Here is a 7754-nt window from a genome sequence, read left to right as displayed (position 1 = left end):
CGGATCCGGCGAGGTCGGCGATAATACCCGCTCGGTTATCGCTGTAAAACGGAACAGACCGCTTAAGCGGTTCGTGTCCCAAGCCGACCTGCGTTGAGGTACGGTCGCCCGGTCGACTCCCCGCGCAGGTATTTAGGTATATCGAGTTCGGCGAGTGACCCTATCTTGCACGGGTAGACAATTGGCATGCCGTGGTGAGGTTGAAGACCCACCCGTGACAGGGTTCCGGCGTTAGCTCCGGAAAGTCACAACTGAATTGTCCGTCTGGTGGGCGACGCGGTTGCTATTCGTGGAAAGCGGCCGATCGCACGCCGGCAGGCGCGAATTTGTAACACTGGTGTCAGGAGTGGGATTCGAATCCACCCTGCCTCCAACTAAATTCACGGAACCGGATCAGGGGTGAGTGAAGTGACCCTCCGTGTTCCCCAAATTCGAGCGATTTAAAAATTAATTCCACGAAACAAGATGGCTTTTAAAGGCGAACGGGTGCAGGGTGGATTAGAAATGTGTTTTAATGTAGAATCCATGGCCCGGGACGGTTCTTTTTATAACCCCACCACCAATTATAATCAGTGGGGGAGCTCACCCTCATACACTGAGCACAAACTTTGCCAACAAACGAACTCGAAGTCGCACAATAGCGGCGCGATCGCATCTCAGCGCAACACGAAGCGGGCTGCTATAATTAGCACAGCGAATGGCACGATACGAGGCGGGGCTCCCAACCAACGATTGAAACCATGTGATCATGACAGGCGAGGCTGGCGGACATTGGCGGGCTTCGGGCACAAAACAGAGAAATATCTGGGAAAACTAAAAGAAAATGGTGAGAGGACGAATGAAAGGAGAGAGCAAGCATGCAAAAGAAGTGCGGAGAGCGAACTGAAGAAAAGAAAAGAGGAGCAAATTAGTAACTCCCAGGATAGAAAGAACTTAGAAGCAGAATGGAAAACGAAGCTGGAAAAGGAAAAACGGAAACACGATGTGGAATTGGAACTACTGAAGGAAGAGGTAAGAATAGGCAATCGGAAAAGAGAAAGCCTGGAACAGGAGGAAAAAAGAGGAGAGTATTGGGTCAAAATTAGCAAGGAATTCGGTGAGGGAATGGATGAAATGAGGAAGAAAGAATGTGAAAGAGGTGTGGAGATGAGGACGGAATTAGAAAAGAAAGCTTCTGAGTTACTGAGAATTGAAGAGAGAGAATTACAAAACGAGCTGAGGATGTTGCGGGAAGAAAGAACGAAGACAGAGAATGAAATGTTAAGGAACCACGCTGTGCAGATCGAACAGCTGGAAGCCAAAGCCAGATTAAATAATGAGATGCAAGAAGGAGTAGTGAAGGAACAAGGAATGAGACAGAAGAATGAAATCAGCCAATTGAAGGAAACAATGAGATTGTAGAATGAGGAACAAGAAAGACAGTGGAATAGAAAACACAAAGACCAAGGAATGAGACAGGAGAAAGAAATCAGCCAATTGAAGGAAATAACGAGATTGCAGAATGAGGAACAAGAGAGAGAGTGGAATAAAAAGCAAAAAGAGTATGAATTTGAAACTGAACAACCAAAGGAAAAAACAAGGTTGGAGTACGAGGAGATAGTGACAGAAGAACGAATGAAACAGGAAAGGGAGATCAACAAAATGAGGGAAACTATGAGATTGGAGAATGAAGAACTTGAGAGGCGGTGGGAAAGAAAACACAAAGAAAGCGAGTTTGAAGTTAACCAACTCAAGGAGAGAGCAAAATTTGAGTCCACAGAGATGGAAAAACTCTGGAAAGAGAACGAACAACTCAAAAAGCTCAGAGAGGAAGAACAACTCAAAAGGAGCCAGGAAGTAGAACGGCACAATAAGGTGGGATGTGATGTGTGACAGCACCATAAGGAGTAATGTTAGTGGTGCAGGTCTTGATTGACACCACTCGTCGGATGAAAGAACAATTAGGGCCAACCCTAATAAAGGAGACACAAATAAAACTGGAGAAGAGGGAAATAACAGAGACGACGAAGGAAATAGAAGTATTGCCAGAGACACGGGAGATAGACCGAGTCGAGACTGAATTAAATAGAACGAAGGAGGAAACAGAGACGAAGATCCAGGAAGAAACTAATAGACACGAAGAGACAACAGAAATAAAATGTAAAGAGACTCGGGAGATAGAAAAAGTAGAGGAGAGACTACACGATAAAGACAGGGTGAAAGACGAACACACACACAGAGTTAGTGGAGGACGATGAGGGGGAGCTCAGGGAATGTGTTGTGACCCAGTGCAAGTAGCCGGATAGCCTCCTTCAGGAACGGAGGGAGACGCCATGCTCCCTTGAAGCTGATCTCGACCAGGTGGGTCCGGTCGAGCTTTGTGAGGTAGAGGGGGCAAGTGCTGTGGATGGGTGCACACGGAGCTTGGGGGGTTTGGAGACCCCGGAACCCCTTGTGGTGGTGCAAATCCCCAGCGTGATTGTTCCTGTGCGTGTGTTCACGAGTGTGGTAAAAGGCGTGCTGCAACGCGCACATAGCATGGGTGCAAGGGTGTGTGTGAGAGCGGCCGTGTGTGTAAAAGAAACACCGCGTGTGAAAGAGACCCCGTGCATGAGTGGTGTGTTCGCGAGTGTGTGAAATGCGTGCTTCCCAGCACGCCGTGCATGAGTGAAGGAGTGTGTTTGACAGAAACCCTGTGTGTAAGTGAAACACCGTGTGTGAGTATCACCACGTGTGTGAGTCGTATGGTGTGTGTGAGTGAAAGGGTCTGTGTGAGTGACGCACAGTGTGTGAGAGAGGCAGAGTGTGTGAGGTCACTGTATGTGAGGGAGATGACGGTGGGCATGCGCGAGCACACAGCCGCGTCTCCAAGAGTGAGTGTAATGGTGAGGTGTGTGTCTCGTGACACACGGGAGTTTGAGCGCCAGGATTGAATGGAGACGGCGACAGAGGGACAAGGGCCGGGTAGCAGCCGTAGCTGTATTGAGCACCGTGCTGGGTTGGCGCGGCAGCTAGGGCGCGAGGTTCATGCCGTGCTGCGTACGAGGCCGCCACGTGCTCAGCTGCGCAAGTGAAACCCTGTCCGGAAACGCCAGCGGTGGATGTTAGCTGATCCCGCGGACGGACACAAGCTAGGCTGGATAATGGATTTGGACCGGATGGGTTCTCCACGCGAGCGTGTTTGTAAAAGCTCCGACGAGCAGAGCACATGTGTTCGCGTGGAGAACCCCTCGAAACGCGGGGCTTGCTTTGGGATGTGCAGGGTGACGTCATGGCTGCACGCGTGGTTGGAATCCGGCAGGAGGGTGAATCCCTGCCGGATGGTTCCGTCCAAGAGGAACGAGGTGCGCCAAGCGCGAACAGCCGCCATGATGTCACGCAAAAGGTGCGCGAGCTGTGAATTGCCATGCTGGTGCGCAGGTTGCGAACTGCCGCGCTGGTGCTGTGCGATGAAACAAAAACTGAGCAAAGCAGGCCTCGGTTCGGGTGAACAGGATTCCTGAGGCAGGGGTGGAAGACCCCCTGTCTTGGGCACAGGACACCACTAGTTAGGGGGATGGGTTAGCTTAGCTAGACCGGCTTCATGGGGCAGGGGTAAGTCCTCATGGGGCCCGTGGAATGGATTAGTTAGGGGGATCCAGTTGAGATTAAGAATGGGGAGAAATGGATTTATTTTGGATTTGGAGACACTGACAGACTTTGAGTGTGTAGTGGGCACGTAGCTTAGCTACGTAGTGTTAAATGGAAGGTGCTGTAGTTTAAGGGATGACGAGGGAGAACGAGGTAGATGAGATAATTAAAGTGAGCAGAATGGCAGTGATCAGCGATGGAATGTGTGAGAAGAGGAGTGGAAATGAAACTTGATGAGTGAGTGAGGCCAGTGGGTCTGTGTGTATGGAGTGAATGTGGAATGCATGGTGTGATGAGTGATTGGGGGGAGGAGTGATTCCCACCCAAGGGACCCTGTGGTCAGAGTAATGTGAGTTAGTGGGTTAGTTAAATTTACAAAATGGAGGTCGTTTTTTTGTTGGTGGGGAAGTAGGCGCGAAACCCGTTTGGAGGGGTGCAGGAGCCCTGTTGACAGGCTGGGAGCGTGGCTGTGAACGGTGAGTATCGCTGAGTGGGTACCCCGGGCACCAGGCTAGTCGGCCGCGGTAGGCCAAGGGTTCATGGGGGGCCGGGATAGCGTAGTGGGCACGGGTGACCCGCATGATGCGGGGCCCGTGGCGCCAAATGCCACGGGGGCAGTGTACTGGGCACGGGCGACCCTCGGAATGGGACCCGGGGCGCCAACACGCCACATGGGCATCGAGGGGGAGTTGCCAGAGAGGGCACTCCCCAGTTTTAGGGAGCTGGTAGGCTCGGAGGCAGTGTAGTGCCCGGGGATGCCATTGTTGGAGAATCGGCAGAGGGTAGTTCCTGCCAAGGGAGCCACGCGTCCCAGCCATGAGACCGTGTGAGGGCACGGGAGGAAAATTGGAGGGCATGGCCTGAAATTTGAGAGGACACCAACACAGGCGACGGGAATCTTGGTTGGTAGAACCGATAGTTTAAGCGAGAGGTGCTTGTTGAAAGCCCCGGGGTAGTTTAGGTTAATAATTGTTAGGGTAGATAGAAAGTGTACCCCTCCGCACCATCCATCCCTTCGCTCTCATTGTGGGCCGCTGGACCCACCTTGGGTTGAGATTGCTGAAATCTGAGGAGGCCATTCTGAGGCTGAGATTGGGCCTCGACACAGGACGCTAGCTCTCCCTTATTCCCCTCCAGGAAGGGAACGTAGGGGTTGGGAGTCGGCTAAGACAGGATAGGTTAGCCGAACAAAGACTGTAAAGGGGGTTAGGAGACGAGTAATAGAAGGGAGATAAAAATAAAATAAAACAAAAAAATAAGTTGGGGCTAAATTGGATTTTTGACAAATTAAGGGAGTGGGTATGGACAGAGACAGGCAAAGGCGATAGGTTGGGAGGGAGACCGTAGGGTAGGTCCGAGCCCGCCTTCCGAGTGGCCAGCACCACCGCACTCCCTCCACCAACCTCCATTTCAAGGCCAGGTGCCGGCCACTTCATCTGCCGGCTCTTTTTGCTGCAAGGCCTGTGCCGGCCACTTCATCTGCTGGCTGTTTGCTGCAAGGCCTGTGCTAGTCGGATCGTCTGCCGGCTGTGTTTGCTACGAGGCCTGTGCCGGCCACTTCACCTGCCGGCCCGTTTTGCTACAACGGCCTTGTTTTGCCATGCCTTGCCTGCCTGCCTCTGCCATGACCCCATGCCTGCTGCCCTGTTTTGCATTTGCCCCCCCCCCCCCGTTCATTGCCATGTGCGCCAGGATCATCGCGCGTTCTGCAGGGACTGCCCTGGCGGCAGCCGCATCATGGGACTGCATTGGCAGCCCGTGCACCGTTATTTTGTTGCTGTGTCAGATCGTCGCGCGTACTGCAGGGACTGCCCTGTAGGCAGCCGCATCACGGGACTGCATTGGCGGCCCGTGCACCGCTTTTGTTCACTGCGTTCATTTCAAAGGGGGAGGCCTTGGACTGTGTGTGAGCAGCCGGCCACATTCCCTGCCACCTGCATTGGTTCATGAGCCAGAGACTGCATGTGAGCAGCCTTGCTCCCTGCTGTTTTTTCTTGCAGAGTCCATCGATCCTGGGCCATGGTGTAGTGTAAAATTTATAAGTTAAGGTTAAGATTGGACATGGTTGTGCTTGCCCCCTGCATGTTTGTCTTAGCGCCGGCAATTTATTTAAGTCGTCTGTATGAGTGGGTTTGTTTATTAAGTTACTCAGCCCGTAGGTTATTTATTTTTGGGGACATGAATACCCTAAATGTCGCACTCAGGGATCCGAAGGTAAATCGTACTGAGACTTAAGGTAAACCCTGAGAACACCACAAACAAAAGAGGAGAACGACACATGATGGCACACGAAAATTTGACGACTCGGGACGAGTCTGTAAAAAGGGGAGGGGGTAGTGTTACGGCTGTGGAAATTCGCAGAACACCATAAAGGTTCCTTAGATCAGTTATCCCGGTAATTGAGTGTTCAGATAGGTTTCCCCACCGTTGTTTAGAGGGATTTCTTCATGTTCACCGGGCTGTGACCCTTTGAGATAGTGTTTTTCTTTTTCTATTGTTATTTTGAACCGACATATCTCGCCCACCATTACAACAAACCACAACACCAACAACACAACCATCACCAACTACGCCACAACGCCAACTACACTACGATCGCCCCAACACCACCACCACCATTTAACCATCTTCGCCACGACACCAGCTTGCAAACGCCATCCTCCACAGACCACGCTACGACCCTTTCCACGTTCAAAAGGGGTCTGAGAATGCGGGCGTAAAAGAACGAGGAGAAGAAACCTCCAATGGTGCGTGTGGGTTTCTCCTGCCTTTTTTTCTCCGAGGCTGGTGTGACGGCTCGCTCGCAATTGGTGGATACGAGGAGAAGATAGCGAGTGACCCTATCTTGCGCGGGTAGACAATTGGCACGGCCGTGGTGAGGTTGAAGACCCACCCGTGACAGGGTTCCGGCGTTAGCTCCGGAAAGTCACGACTGAATTGTCCGTCCGGTGGGCGACGCGGTTGCTATTCGTGGAAAGCGGCCGATCGCACGCCGGCGGGCATGAATTCGTAACAATATTGTTGTGGTTGAGGAAATTCGCAAACCACCATTCAGGTCCCGTAGGTGAGATATCTCTGTAAGTACATGTGTAGTTAGCCCCAAACCCGTTGTTTAGAGGGAATAAATGTCATTCATTCGGGCTGTGACCCTTTAAGATAGCCGTTTTTCTGTTCTATCTTTATTTTGAACCAACCACGTCTCAACGGCCATCACACAACAACCACCAACCGCAACGCCGCTTCACAACAACAACAACGCCAACAGCCACGGCCTTTACCTTCACAACTTGCTCTCGCAACCATCGCATCACCGCCATTCCAAGCGTCGCCATGGCCATCATCGCCACAATAAACCCTCCACCACCTTCACCTCTCCTCCTTCTGCCGCCATTCCCGCGCCACTTGTGAACGCCGAGCGTCAGGCTGTCCTGGCCTCGTGCGGGGCACGCGCCGAGCAGCGGGTGCAAAAAGCGGCCTTTCCGAGGGGAAGTCGGATCGGGAATGATTCACGCCCACTTCCGATCCCTCCAATCATTAAGCGCGGGGCGATTTGGCCCCGCCTCCAGACGCGTCGGAGTAGAATCGGTATCTGCAGATTCGAGGATCAGGAATGATTCACGCCCACTTTTCCTCCGTCCAATGGGCGAGCGTGGCTCCGCCCCCGAGCCCATCCTGATCTGGAAATCTGCATATGGTTTCTCCTGCTCCACTATAAAGCGCCGAGCGCGGGGCGAATTGAGTCAGTAGAGAGTTTCTGTTTCGGGCTCGGGCGAGTTGTGGCGGCGGCAAAGTGGCAGCAGCAGTCAAGACGGGTCTGGAGGAGAGTCGGTCTGTCGGGGTTCGGAGTCTGTCGGGGAGCTGCAGAGAGGAGAAGCCGGGAACGCGGTCGAGGGCGCAGTGGAGTCGCTCGTCGCGGGACCCAAGCAAGCCAGCTATCCTCTTTCCCCAGAGCATCAACAACCCCCCCTGTTTCCCCCCGCGCTGAGATAGTGCGAAAAGGGGGCCCCGTTCCCACCCCATTCCAAGCAGTGCCAACGAAACCCGCGGAGGAGCGCGGAGTCGGGGCACCGCCGCCATTTTGCGGCTCATCACAAGACGGGTAGGCTCCACGCGGCCTCGGCCCCAGACTCGTCTGCCCCCTTGTC

This window comes from Eptatretus burgeri, chromosome 15 (assembly GCF_056783735.1).
Source record: "Eptatretus burgeri isolate ZD-2024b chromosome 15, Ebu_testis_v1, whole genome shotgun sequence".
Classification (NCBI taxonomy): Eukaryota; Metazoa; Chordata; class Myxini; order Myxiniformes; family Myxinidae; genus Eptatretus; species Eptatretus burgeri.
This window is presented reverse-complemented; position numbering follows the sequence as displayed.